The 14110-nt window shown below is 36.2% G+C and overlaps 1 protein-coding gene across 3 annotated transcripts in view; it reads right to left on the bottom strand.

Annotated features, from left to right (window-relative positions):
- Positions 1 to 14110, bottom strand: part of SYT1 (synaptotagmin 1) — a 479618-nt gene that overhangs the window by 240338 nt on the left and 225170 nt on the right. The gene's annotated exons all lie outside the window — the stretch shown is intronic.

Below are 14110 nucleotides of genomic sequence, written 5' to 3'. Positions count from 1 at the left end.
GAGCCTTCAGCATTTCTCTTATCCTCAGCACTGAATTCAAGCGTCTTTTGCTCTCATCATTATATTACACAGTTGTTTTCTTATGGTAAAGAAACTTTTCTTTGTTTCCTTGTTTCAGTCAAAACTGGGAAAAATGAAAATAGACAACCACGTGTTTTTTCTTTCTTAAGATTTACTTATTTATTTGAGAGAGAGGGGGTAGGGGGAAGAAGCAGAGGGAGAGAATATCCAAGCGGACTCCCATTGAGCACCATGACCTAAGCTGAAACCCAGAGTTGGATGCTGCATGCCTAACCGATTGAGCCACCCAGGTGCCCCAGAGGATCACATGTTTAAAAAAAAAAAATCTTTATTTTATAAAAGTGAAGAATACATCTTCATAGTCAAAAGAAGTGTGTCAGTGTCAGAAGTATACAATTGCAGATACCATTAGGGACAGCTCAAGGTCTTAAACACATTACTTGCATGTATCCTCTGCAAGCACTTGGATTTGTTTCATGGGCTCTATCAAGAAGAGCAATGTATGAAATTACGGGATGATGGCTTTGTAAAGGCTGGGAACCGTGTTATGAAGCACAAGGGCTTTTAAGCAAGAGCCTTTCTTTGAAAGACTTTAAATCCCCACTCAGCCACTTACTCGTTGTGTGACCCTGGGAAAGTTACTACAGTTCAGATCTTCCTCCTTTGTCAAATGAATATTTGATTATGTCTCATGCAGTTATTTAAAAGCATTACAAAGGTCAGATGTAAAATGTCTCACACATTAAGATTCAATGAATCACAGTTGTTGAATCTCTTATTAAATAGTATTATTTAGGATAAGGTAGAACTACTTCTTCCACCTAAGTATAACTTAGTTTAAGGGACTATGGTTGAATTATTTCTACTCTCCTTTTACATTTTTCTATTGGCAATCTTTATACCACAGCAGCAACTTTTACTATGAATAGATGACTCTCAAATTTTTATTTCTAGATTTGAGCCATCTCCAGAAATATAGACTATATACAGTTTTTTTTTCTTTTTTTAAGACCACATATGGCTTAAACTACTCTTGGGTCATTTTCACTTGTGTATCCTGGCAGAACTTTTCAACACAGCACACTTAGAATTGAAATTTTTTCTCCTCCCCAACCAAACTGCTGTAATTCTTAGCTTCCCAAATCACTTAATGGAACTAATTTTCTCCCAACCTTAAGGACCATCGATATCAAGACTGAGAAATTTTATCTTTACAGTGTGTCTTGAAACCATCTCCTTTCATTTATTCCTAATGCTCTATCCTGCTCAAGTGAACATCACCTCTTGGCCAGGCTTGTTGTTGTAGGTGGCTCCATCCACTTTCATGGTTTCACTGACCACATCACCTGGATGCTCCCTAACTTAATATTTCTAGCCCTTTCCTCTTTTCTGAGCAGGGCCTGGGCACTTAGTCCAACCACCCATGAACATCCTTACTTGTAAGTCCTACTTTATTTCAACCTCAGCATGTCCAGACTACACCATGATGTCACTACCCAACATGCTCTTCTTTTTTATGTTTTTAGTCTTAAAGGTATTACCTTGTCAGCCATCTTTGACATTTAATGGCTATCCTTAAAGCCCTCTCCCTCACCATCTGCATTTAGTAACATGACAAAGCCCAACAATTCTATTATTTAAATATCTTATATTGGTTATCATTTCTTTCCCTTAGTCATTACTGCTATTTATTCTCAACATCTCCATTATATACCTACATACCAACATTCAATAAGTATTTGTTCAATTAATTTATGTTCTAATTTACTCAGTGACTGGGACCAGTAATGAAATCTACTTTTGCTCGAGGAGTTATATTTTTAAAATTTGAAGTATAGTTGACATACAATATTATATTAATTTTGGGTATACAACATAGTGATTTGACAATTCTATACATTACAAAATGCTTGCCATGATAAATGGTTACCAACTGTCACTGTACAAAGTTAAGACAATATTATTGACTATATTCCCTGTGCTGTAATTTTCATCCCCAGGACTCATTTATTTCATCACTGGAAGTTTGTACTTCTTAATCTCCTTTACTTATTTTGCCTATCCTACCGTCCTCCTCCCCTCTGGCAACCACCAGTTTGTTCTCTGTGTTTGAGTCTATTTCTGTTTTTTTTGTTTGTTTGTTTAAGTTCCACATACAAGTGAAATCATATGGTATTTGTCTTTCTCTGTCTAATTTCCCTTAGCATAATACCCTCTAGGTCCACCTATGTTGTTGCAAATTACAAGATTTCATTCTTTTTAGAGCTGAGTAACACTCCATTGTGTATATATTACCACATCTCCTTTATCTGTTCATCTATTGATGGACACTTAGGTTGTTTCCATATCTTTGCCACTGTAAATAATGCTGCAATAAACATAGGGGTGACTAGGACCAGTAATTTAATCTGTTGCTTGAGTTTTTATACTACATCTCATAGATTCTAGGATGCACTGTGAAACATTTGTGAAATTGGAATGCATCTTAGGATAGATGGTGTTTAATTGGGAGCATTTTTGTTTCTTAAATTCTTGTATTTTAAAATGAATGGTGCCTTAGATTTGATGAAACATGCTAATGGTTTTCTGACTACTTCCCCAGCCTCTGTGACTTCTCTGTTTTCTCTGTCTCATGGATCCCTAGTGAGTTTTTTTGTGAGCAGTCAGAACATGTCTTAGAAAATAAAATACTGAATATGAAATGTTTGCATAATCCCTAAGCCTATCTAATTTTCTCGCTTTATTTTTTCCATTATTTGGTCAGAATCCACCGGCCTGTATCTACTCCAACTTAATGTTTACCTCTCCTTACCTGTCTGGGAAATTTGATGTCTATTGTCCATAGGATAAAAATCTAAACTTCCTCAGCGTAACATAAAAGGGCCTTCCCCATCTGATCCTAATGTAATTTCCCTGCCTTTCTTCATTTTTCTTACACACTTTAAGTGCCATTTTCACAGACTTTATCAATGTTTCTTGAACAAACTGTCATGCCTCAGTATGTGCTATATGTTTTACCTTGAAAGACTTTTCTATGACTCAATTCAACCTATCTTTTAGAGTTTAGTTTTAACATCCATTTCTCAGAAGTCTTTCCCGGATCCTCTGAGTCACTCTCTTTTTTTGAGTGAGTTTCATAGTAAGGTGGCTGTAAGTGTGGAATCTGGAGTCAGACTGCCTGAGTTTGAGTCCAGCTACAGCATTTACCAGCTCAATAAATTAGTAGTCACTTAACCTCTCTGTGCCTCATTTTCTCCTTCAGTAAAATGGGAATAACAATAGCAACTACCTACAAGGTTGTTGAGAGAATTATGTGAGTTAATCGATTCAAATCACTTAGGGGAGTTCTAGGTGCATAATAAAGGTACAGTTTTTAGTATAATGCCTGATAATTGTTTGCCTCTTCAATTAAAGAGCAAGCCTTTCCCCAATGGGGGCAATATCCTGCTTTTCTTTGCATCTTCAACCCCCTGTCAAGCTCCTGATATGTATCCACATCCCATAAGCACTTAATAAAGAGTACCATCTGTTAAACATCGAAAAGAAGCACAAATTTGTCATATTTGGTCAAATGGATAAGTTATTTTTGCCAAATTCTGTGTACAGAGAGAGTTAAAAATATTGAGGGTTTCATTTAAAGTGGGGGATTTCTTGTCATCTCCTACTTGGAACGGGCAGTATTAAAATAGTGGTGGGATCGAGCTTGTGTCGGAGGTCGCTATTTCGGTTTTCTCACCTCATGTCAGTTTGTCTTTTGCAGTTTTTAATTGCCCAGGGAGCATGACCTGGGTCATAACTCCAACCAGCTGCATCGATGCAAAGGGTGAATGATAGTTATGCCTATAGAATATTGTGCTTTTAAAGGTCACAGCTAAAATGTTCCCTTGCAATAAACTGTAAGCACTTCACTTTGTCTTGTAGAGTAAGCTTGTCTGACAGTGGAAAGGACAGGGTCCTCAGTGCGGTGGGGGACAGAGATGGCAGAGAAGGAACGACGACTGAGCCCCATGATTGGGCTAATGATCCCATGTGAGCTCTTCATCTTCCTTTTCTCCCCACCTTTCTCTGACACTACTCTCTTTTCTTCTCTCCATCAATCTGTCTTTCTCTCCTGCCCGAGCTGGTCCCGGAGGTCTGGATACTTGGCGCCTGTGTTGGTCAGGGGTAAGGTGACCTGGAAGTGTTTGCTTGTGTCAAATGGCAGTAATGCTTGCCAAGGAGGACCCTTGATACCACTGACTATATCTAACCGGGACTTACAATTGTACTAAATTTTCACTATTTTTGTATTAAGTAAATGAACAAATGAACTAAAGAAACTGAACGGTCTGTATTTTTCATGCAGCTTGGGGAAGGCATAGCCTCTGAAGGCTATCTACCTCAAAGCATTGAATACATATAATATTTACCTTGTATGAGGTATGAAATGGTGTATGAAATGAGTAGTCAGTGATCTTCCCTGGTAAAAATGAGGCCAGTATGGCCCAGTGCACTGATCATGGGTTTTATGGTCAAATAGACCTATCTGAATTAGCCTCAAATTCTGCTATATCATTTTGTAAGACCCTACTGAGTCTTGGCTTTATTATTTGTAAATGGAGTAATGATAGTATTCGTTGTGCCCAAGGTTGGTATGAGGTCATATGTGTAACGTACGTGGCACATAGTACATGATGTAGGTGCATAATGATCAACTGTTAGAGTCAAATGAATTTTAATATGTGGTTCCTTTAGAAATATTGGTTAGAGACTCAATTTATGATTTAGTAATCTCTATACATATAACAATAGATGATTAGGCAAAAAAATCATACACCCAAATTATATAATTGTTATCAAATTCCCACTGAAAGGTAGTTAAAAATACACAAGTTCTACTCGGTAAGGTGGAGGGCTCATAAGGTTTTTTTATTCTTTCTGAAATGGAGTCACCAGTAAAAGTTTGCCAGAGAAAAGTTTATTCCATTTTAATGCCCATTTTAAAAGCTAAACTAATTATTTCTAGTTTTTCAAAACAGTGCATTAATGGAATCATAACTCTGATAGGCTCTTCCCTGATGTATAAAGTGAATGTAAAACACAATTTGTATTATTTAGAGACATCACCCTGTGAATCTAGGACACTACTAAATTATTCATAGATTTCAACAAAATATGTACAGTTGATTTGATGCCTAGATGAAAAAAGAATTTTAAAAAATATAACGTCAACAAGGAAATTCAGCCATATTTGGTTTGTTACTGCCTCAGAGACAATAATTATAACTGAATATGGGTTTTTATATTAAACAGTGGACTTCCTACATTTAGATGTCTGAATTTTTAATTAATAAAGAAGAATGGCATCACTTCTGATATTCAGAAATAGAGACTATATAATCCCTCTTGGCAGTTCATTCTATTCTATTTTTTATTTTATTTTTGGTAAAATAATACTTTGTATGAAAATGAGCAATCTGGGCTCCTGGATGGCTCAGTTAGTTAAGCATCTGCCTTCGGCTCAGGTCATGATTCTGGGGTCCTGGGATCGAGTCCTGCATGGGGCTCCCTGCTCAGCAGGGAGCTTGTTTCTCCCTCTGCCCCTCCCCCTGCTTGTGTTTCTGCTCTCGCTGTGTCTCTGTCAAATAAATAAATAAAATCTTTAAAAGAAAAAAAAAAAGCAGCCCAGATCCTCACAAAGAGGCCCTGTCTTTATAAGAAAATGAGCAATTTGGCTTTATTCCTATTTCTCTTGCATTTGTTTGGTCCTCCATGGCAATGGATACAGTTCATTAGTATGTCCTTTCATAAGAGACCACATATTTTAAGTGGAACAATCTAACTTTTTCATTAACTTGATATTAGTATACTTTAAATTTTTAATCTGAATTTAATCAATTATTTATTTATTTATTTATTTATTTATCTATTTATTTATTTAATTGCTGGTCAGATCCTGAGCATAGGGCTCAGAGGAGTGGAATGGTGGTGCCACAGCCATATGCTGTTTCATGTGGGAGTAGAGAAAATTTCCTGGCTCTTGTGGAAGTTCCTTTGTAGAAGTATCTCTCAGCGTACAGTGTAACTTCAGTTGCACAGAAGCAGCAATTTTCTCCCTTAGCCCTGGTTGTCATGTTGATTCTAAGGGCCCAAATCCATATGCTTTTCCTTCTGAACTTGTCTTCACAAATTTCCAGGTGAAGCTATGAAGGCATTTGCCTTCAGTGTCCCTTGTTCAAGACATTTCAAAGTCTCTCCCCATTGTCACTATGTGGTCACCATTTTGGTATCACATGCTCAAACAGTAATATTTTCTCAGTGCTTTACTCTGTAGAATTTCTCCTGTTTTCTACCAAAGTGTACTAGGTAAGTACTCATTAGATAAAATGTTAGGATCTCTCCCCCTCTTACCCTTAATTCAGAGTGGTGTAGAGCAAGGACTCTGGAGTCAGACTTTGCTTTATAGCATAGCTCCAAAACATACTAGCTGTGTGACCTGATATTTCACTCCTCTCAGATTCCTCATTTGTAAAAGAGGGAGAAAAATTGTACCTATGCCATAGACTTGCTTTGAGGATTAAGTAAAATTTTACTTGTAAAGCTCTAAGCACAGTGTAGCAAGCACTAAAGAAGTGTTAACTACTATTTCAAGGTAACATTGAAGTAATCTAAAATAATAGGAGTTTTTGTTTGTTGGTTTATTTGTTTTTTGGTAATTTCTCAAACCTTAGCTCTTTCATGGCTTCATAATGTCTCTCAGAATATTTTAACGCTGACTTAACACCATAGCAATTTAACCATGAGTCAGGTTAGAATTAACACAAGCTCATAGATCTCAGTCAAGCGTCACACTAATAATTGGTAGAAGGTAGTTAAACACCATTATAATACAGTGAGGGCATCACCAGACTTGCAATTTATAAAGTCAGGGGCTCAAGTCTCAGATTTGCCAATTAAAACCTGCTTGGCTCTATAAATTCTTTAATCCTTTTGAACATCATTTTTCCTTACTGTAAAGTAGAGACAATATTATTAGCACAGTAATTTATAGGTGGTAAATCATTTATGTTCAATTGATAAACATCCAACTTGACTTCATTTTTGAACCTCAGATGTCTAATTGAATAACTGGGTAGACCACAAAGAGAGAAATAGCATCACCATGATGACTCATTTTAAGTAAAGACCTCTGAACTTTCAAATTCCCTAAGAAACTGTGATGACAGCTGAATGATTTTTCATGCCAGAGAACTTATCTGTGAAGTCCACCCAGTGAAGTAAAAGCTTTTGAAAATAACAACATTTCAGTAAAAGAAGGATTACCAATCCTACATAGTTTGAATCAACCTTCTCTAAAGCAGGATAATTTGTATGTAAAATACATTTTCCTTGCTTATGTTTATCTTTCTAGTCAAAATTAATGTGTCCCTATTGTTCATCAATTGAGCTTTTTTTTAATTTTTTTTTTTTTGGATGTAGTGTTCCATGATTCATTGTTTGCATATAACACCCAGTGCTCCATTCAATACGTGCCCTCTTTAATACCCAACACCAGGCTAACACATCCCCCCACCCCCCTCCCCTCTAGAACTCTCATAGCCATTCTAGAACATACATGCACTAGGGTAGTCTATAAACCATTAAAAGTTGTAGCTCCAATTTTCTTTTAGATAGTGAAACAGAACAGAATTTTCCTGCATGTTGCCTGGATCTTTCCCCTGCCCATAATTTCTGATGAAAGGTAGTCAGATGCAGAGGTTTACTGTTAAGATTGAATCCAGGAGAATTTGGGCTGCTTAGCATCCTGTTAATTGTTGGGATTATAAGGACTGACTAATTTAAAGTTTCCATTTTCCAGATGACAAAAATTGAGAAACTTGGTCAATGAAGTAAGTTGGCTAATCCTCAGATGCTGGGCTAGAACCTGGCCCCACCCCCTCCAGTCAGGCTTCCTGTGAGTTCGCTGCCCTGTAATTCATACTTTTTGTTGAGCCATGGATCCAAACTTGGGAAGTAGGTGTTTGTGGTTCATTGTCCAAAAGTAGTTTGCCTTTCAAGTCTTGAACTCTCTTATACATAAATGAGGAGAGTCGTAAGCCTGGGTGAAGCTAAGTGCTACTTCAATCATTAAGAACAAAATAAACTAGATTTTTCTTTTATAATTAAAAATCCCATGATATTGAACTACCAAAATACTTCTTTCTCCCTTATATGGAAATGTTTTGTAGGCTCCCCTGTTTTGATCTACTGGAACTTTCCTTAGGCATTTTATAATCAGTGGAAAAAATGAAAAGTAAAACCAAAAACACAACCTGTAACACAATTTGGGACATCCATTTCATGCCAGAAATGAAATGAGGCTGTTGTTCAACAGCCAATTTCAGGCAAAATCATTCCTGAGAAAATACGGCCTAAGATCTTGTATTCAAAAGGCGGGTGATGTCCGATCATCCAGAAGCTTAAATAAGCTGTTCATGAAATTATTCCTGTATTTGTTAAAAACAAACAATGATTGGAGTAAAACATCCCCAAGAATGTGGGTATTGAGGTATGTCTCCTTTTAAGGACTCAGTCACGAGAGTTCACCAGTGAAATTAAGTGTCTAAATACTTAATAACTAGGGTGCTTGAAGCTGCAAACATTTTCAGTTCCTGAAAACTAAATAGGCAGTAGAGATTCAGAGAAAATGATGGATTTAAAAGCTTGTGCATGTGGCTGCCAGGCTCTGTGTGCCCTGCCGATCTTGCAGAAAAGGACCCCTGGTAGATCTTTCTTAGGTGTAGATGCAGGCCCTTTGTCAACAGGCAGCTGCAGGGTGAGACTTCCGGTGTGGCAGGGAGAGGCTGCAATATGGTGCCACCGCTGAGCTCTGGGAAACTTCTTTGACCTGTCGGGTCTCATGTTACCTTGTGTATAAATGAAGGAAAGTAGTATGGCTGGATGAAGGTTTTGGTTTCTCCTAGGTCTGAATTTATCTTTCTTCTTTTTACATTTTTTTTTTTCCTGCTTTTTATGATCCACCATCAGTAAATTAACTTCCATAGCTTAGGCCCCAAAAGAAAGCTTTTTGCTCTTGGCAGAAATTACTATGTAATCATTCCACTTATCCCCAATCAGCTCCCCCTCCCACTCAGATCTTCAAATGTTGACTATTCTCACTACTAAACTGTCTTCCAAACTGTGTCCTCACTCTCTGCAGACAATTCCTCTCTCATATAGAGATTCCTTTATATTATTCCTCACAGAAGAGATATATTTAGATACTATGAGATTACATGAAAATAGATCATTCCTCACATAATATTCCTCACATAATGGACTAGTATTCTCTCATCTGTTTTCTCTCAGATAAATAGAGGCAAGCACACAGTAATTTCCTTGACATTTTGTACTTTTTAGCCACTTCCTGCTCCACAAAGACATGAAATGATTCTGATTTCATAAAAATTCTCACTTCCCTCCCTTCCATGTCTGTCTGCATTTTGCCCTTTCTTTTTGCTGCCGGAGGACACCGTTCCTTTATCTTTTCTTATTTTCTCTTCAAACTCTTTTCCTCTGCTTTCCCTCCCCATCCTTCACTCTATAAACTGTTCAAATCTCCCCCATGAAGCAGCATCAAGCCAAGATCACTCAGCTTCCTTGATCCTAAAGCCCATTTAGAGTCCTCAGGGTCTCTCTCTCCTCCTGGTCAAATTTCATAATGTATCTCTAAGATGTCATATATGATATTTTCAAAAATCAATTTTCTTTACCAACTATTTTTTTTTGATGCAAAACTTCCAAAGTTCATTACACTTAGTTTTTCATAGCCTCTGACACAGTGGACATTTCTCTCCTTCCTGGAATTTTTTCTTCTCGTTTCTTCCATGGTATTATTCTCTGCTATTCTTCTAGCTTTCTTCTCAATCTCAGTCACTTCTCTCCCTGAGCACACAGAGTTCCATTCTTAGCCCTCTTAATCTCCACATATTTCCTGGGCTATGTCTCATACGTATGCCTCAATCTTCACCTCCACCAATGAGCCCCAGGTCCTCTGTCCTGAACTCTATATCATTTTCTCCCTTCTCTTGGCAGCTCACCCTCCATATTCTTTTTGTACAAATGGTAACATTATACCTCCCCCTATGTCTCTGCTCTCTTTCCTCCACTTCTGCTCCCAGGCCTACCAGAAACCTGGGAGATATCTTTCTTTCACCATGCACATCCAGTCAGGATGATTCTTTATCCTAAATGTCTCTCAAATCATTAGTTCTTTTCTATTCTTAGAATCTTAGGTGCAGCTCATTATCTGTTGATTGCATTATTGCCCATACCTGGTTGACTTCCCATTAGTCTTGTTGCTATCCAATCCAAACTTCTATTGCCATTATAGTGACATTTATAAAATTTCTAAACAAACCTCTAATTCCCTTGATTGAAAACCATGAATGGCTGACTCTCTTCAGAGTCAAGTTCAGACTTACTAGCTTACTACAACAAAGTGGCTCTAACCCAGCTCTCTTGGATAGGGAGCACTTATGAATCCAAAGTTACAAAAGCAAATGACAAAAAAAACACTGCATTTCTTAAGTTTCTTAAGTTACTTTAAAGCTGACTCCAAGCTTCCATCCTTCCTGGCGGGTAGGAATGTCAATCTTAGTAAACATAGACGTTATCAGCTAAAGTTTGTTCCAAAGTTCCAGAGACTTGCAGTACGCCCAAATCCTGGCATATGATGAGATGAACTCATCTGGTCATAATTCATCTGCTCATCCTAGCCGCCCTTGAGATGCCCAGTGTCTCAGTCAGCATGGTCTCTCAATGAGTTTCTCACTCCAGTGGTTTTCTTTTCTCTGTTCCATGCTTGGGGCATAAGAATCTTTGTTCTAAAAAAGCATGCCTTCTTTATGCTCCTTTTCCTGGATACTAAGCATACCTCTTCAGTGTGTTTATATTCTTATCAAAAATAATAAGTGAGGAGGTGGGTGGGTGGATGGGTGAAACAGATAAAGGAAATTAAGAGGTTGAAACTTCCAGTTATGAAATAAGTCACAGAGATGAAGAGTACAGCATAGGGAATACAGTTAATAAGATTGTAATAACGTTGTTTGGTGACAGATGGTGACTGCACTTATCGTGGTGAGCACTGAGTAATGTATAGAACTGTTGAATCATTATGTTGTACATCTGAAACTAATGTAACACCATATGTTAACTATGCTCCAATAAAATATACTTCAAAAAACAAACAATAAGTGCTATTGACTTCTGGCGATTTCTCTTTTCTTCTCTGGAAAGGAAATCCCGCTAGGGCAAGAAATGGTTTACTTGCTTGACAGGGAAGAAAGTGTTAAGATGAAAATAAAAAATAGTATCTCAACAAATACTCTGCATTGTTACTTCACAACTTCGATGCATGTTCTAGCCATTCCAGATTACTTGACATTGATCTCACCTGCTCTATGCTCTTTCTCACTTCTGCTTCTGCATGTGTTACATCTCATTTTTCATGCCCTCCCTCCTCAAGTTCATCTGGACTTCCCTTTATGACTTAGTTCTCATTTAAAAATGGTCTGGTCTTGGTTTAAATAACAGAACATCTTATTCATAGCATTCATTCATTCATTCATTCACTCTCATTGATTCATTAATTCAACAAGAATGTATTAAAGTAGCTATTACGTGTCAGAAATGGTAGTAGGCACTGAAGATCCTGTGGTGAACAAGACGGAACATATGGGTCCTTATACAATTTATGGTCTAATAGGAAGACAGATTTGAAGGACAATTGCCATAGGATTTTCATCTCTTTGGGATTAAAAAAATGTGTGTTGCAGTGATTCAAGAGAAAGTCTATTTTAGAAAATTATTTTATGCTGCTTCAGAGATAATTTAGAAAAAGATTATCATGAAAGCCTTAAAAGAGCCATAAAAATGGGTCATTTTGCTTATAGAAATTATATGTGGCTAACAAGTCTTAGTAAGAAACTGTTTCACCCATAGTTGAATTAAAAACTTTGACAGAAAAAAAACATATTTCAGTCATTTTGTTTAAAATTTCTTACCACTATAAGTAATACTTTAACAATAAAATCAATAGTCATTTTCAAAGATATAAAATAAACAGATACATTCTTCTTTCACAATAACTTTTTTTTATTTTAAGATCAGGAGGGGTCTATAACTTCAAAGGTCAAATAGAAAATGTTAATGAAATAGAATGTAGTCAAGTCAAATAAAATAAGAAAATAAACCAAGATTTTGCTTCAGGCATTGAAAATCTGATTTAAATAGCCTTCTCAGAAGATTAAAGCTGTTATGTACTGAAATGTAAAGTAATGGTCTTACACTTATTTACAAATAATTCTCCTTTTTAACATCAGGATGTAATATTTTCCCAATGATAATAGCCTAAAATGATTTTATATGTAAGAACTAATTTAAATGATTGTTGGAAAGCTAATTTAAAAAACCTGGACTTAGCAAAATAGGTCAAAAGCCTTATGAAATTACTAATTACCAGTATTTAATAAAGAAAGCTAATTGGTAATTTCAATTCTTAGTGTCCTAGAATCAAATTATAGACATTTTAATAGCGATTGAACAAGTCTATGATCATTACTGTTTCAAAGCTGTAGGAACTAATTTAAGTTTTTTGCAAATACATATCTAGCATTGCAGGTCTTTGGAAACTATAATGCATCATTTATAATAGCCAAAGATCTATTTTCAAAGAGTGAGGCCCACTTATGTTCCAAGGTGTGCATTGTTGTTCACATAATGATTCTGGCAGCCATAATATAGCACCAGGAACATTAAAATACTCTTTGTTTATGTGAAATGGTGTCCTCTCTTTATTAACTACCATGAAGTATGTGTTTATTAACTGATATTTGGTTGGACAGGTCAAGGATGATTCAGGAAGGACTTTCTCCTTAAATTAAAAATGTCTATTGCAAAATCAGATAGCAATTTAACAGTGGAATTAATTTTTCACAGTTTTATAGAAAAAATTATCATTGAAAAATATTTCCATTGTCTGTGCTGAATTGATTATTTCTATCTCAGGGTCTCCAGGCTTTCATAAATGTTTTAACAAGAGATTGGAAAGAGTTTGCTGCCCACTCATGATGATGCTTCAAAAAAAAAAAAAAAAGTTCTTCAGAATGGATCAAAGGCTGTAATTTCCATGCCATTTCTGCCCAATTTTCTTTTCTCCTAATGTTTTCATTTTTTGAAATGGCTATGATTGCAATCCAATTTTGCCCACACAGCACTGCATGCCTAAATGAACCATTTATCACAAACTTTTTGTCTTTTTGATGCTTGAGATTTTATTTGCTTAGAAATCTTTTTCTTTCTCCCCATTAATGTTTACCACTCAAGCTGCATTACAATTACCTTCAGTAATTACTACCTGTAGTGGCTTGTATTATTCTACTCTCCAGATGTGGCATCAGAAGTTCCTTTTTCAAACCAATTATATGTTAGTATTGGAATTCATTGCTACTTTACCAAATAAAGATTCCCTTATGCATCCTTGAATATTTTAAGTGTGACTCTCATCCTGACTTAAAAGTACTAAAACTTTAACATGAAGTATCAATCCTAAGAGTTTTAATCTGAGATTTTCAGAACTCCTGAGATATACCTGTTCCTTTACATCAGTTGACATTAGTCATTGTGATGGGACTCTTCAAGTTAAATATTATAGCTACTAGTGCATGGCATTGAAACACATATTTTAAGAAACATAGCTATTAGTTGACCATCTTTTGAATTTAAAGTCTTTTAACATGGTTAATTTCACAAAGCCTACTTAAAATTGTCCAAGCCCATGTTATGGTCATTGCAGTGAGCATTATAATAAACCATTCTCCACTTTCAGTGCTCAAAGATTTAAGAAAAGGGAACTTAAATTTAGGATAAAACAGGTGTAGACATAAAGAATACACACTTTAGCTCCTTTCTTTGTCTTTAATTTTCATTAAATTTTCAATCTGGAAATCCAGAAATAGGGGAATACTCAAAGCATATTTGACAAGTGCCTGTGTTTTCATGTGCTTGGAGAATAAAAATTGTTAAGAATAAGTATGGTACTGATAAGAATAAGTATGGTACTAGCTAAGAG

Source organism: Leptonychotes weddellii, chromosome 5 (assembly GCF_054177405.1).
Source record: "Leptonychotes weddellii isolate Sample4059 chromosome 5, ASM5417740v2, whole genome shotgun sequence".
Classification (NCBI taxonomy): domain Eukaryota; kingdom Metazoa; phylum Chordata; class Mammalia; order Carnivora; family Phocidae; genus Leptonychotes; species Leptonychotes weddellii.
The sequence above is the reverse complement of the archived record's forward strand: the minus strand, read 5'-3'. Positions and strand labels throughout refer to the sequence as shown.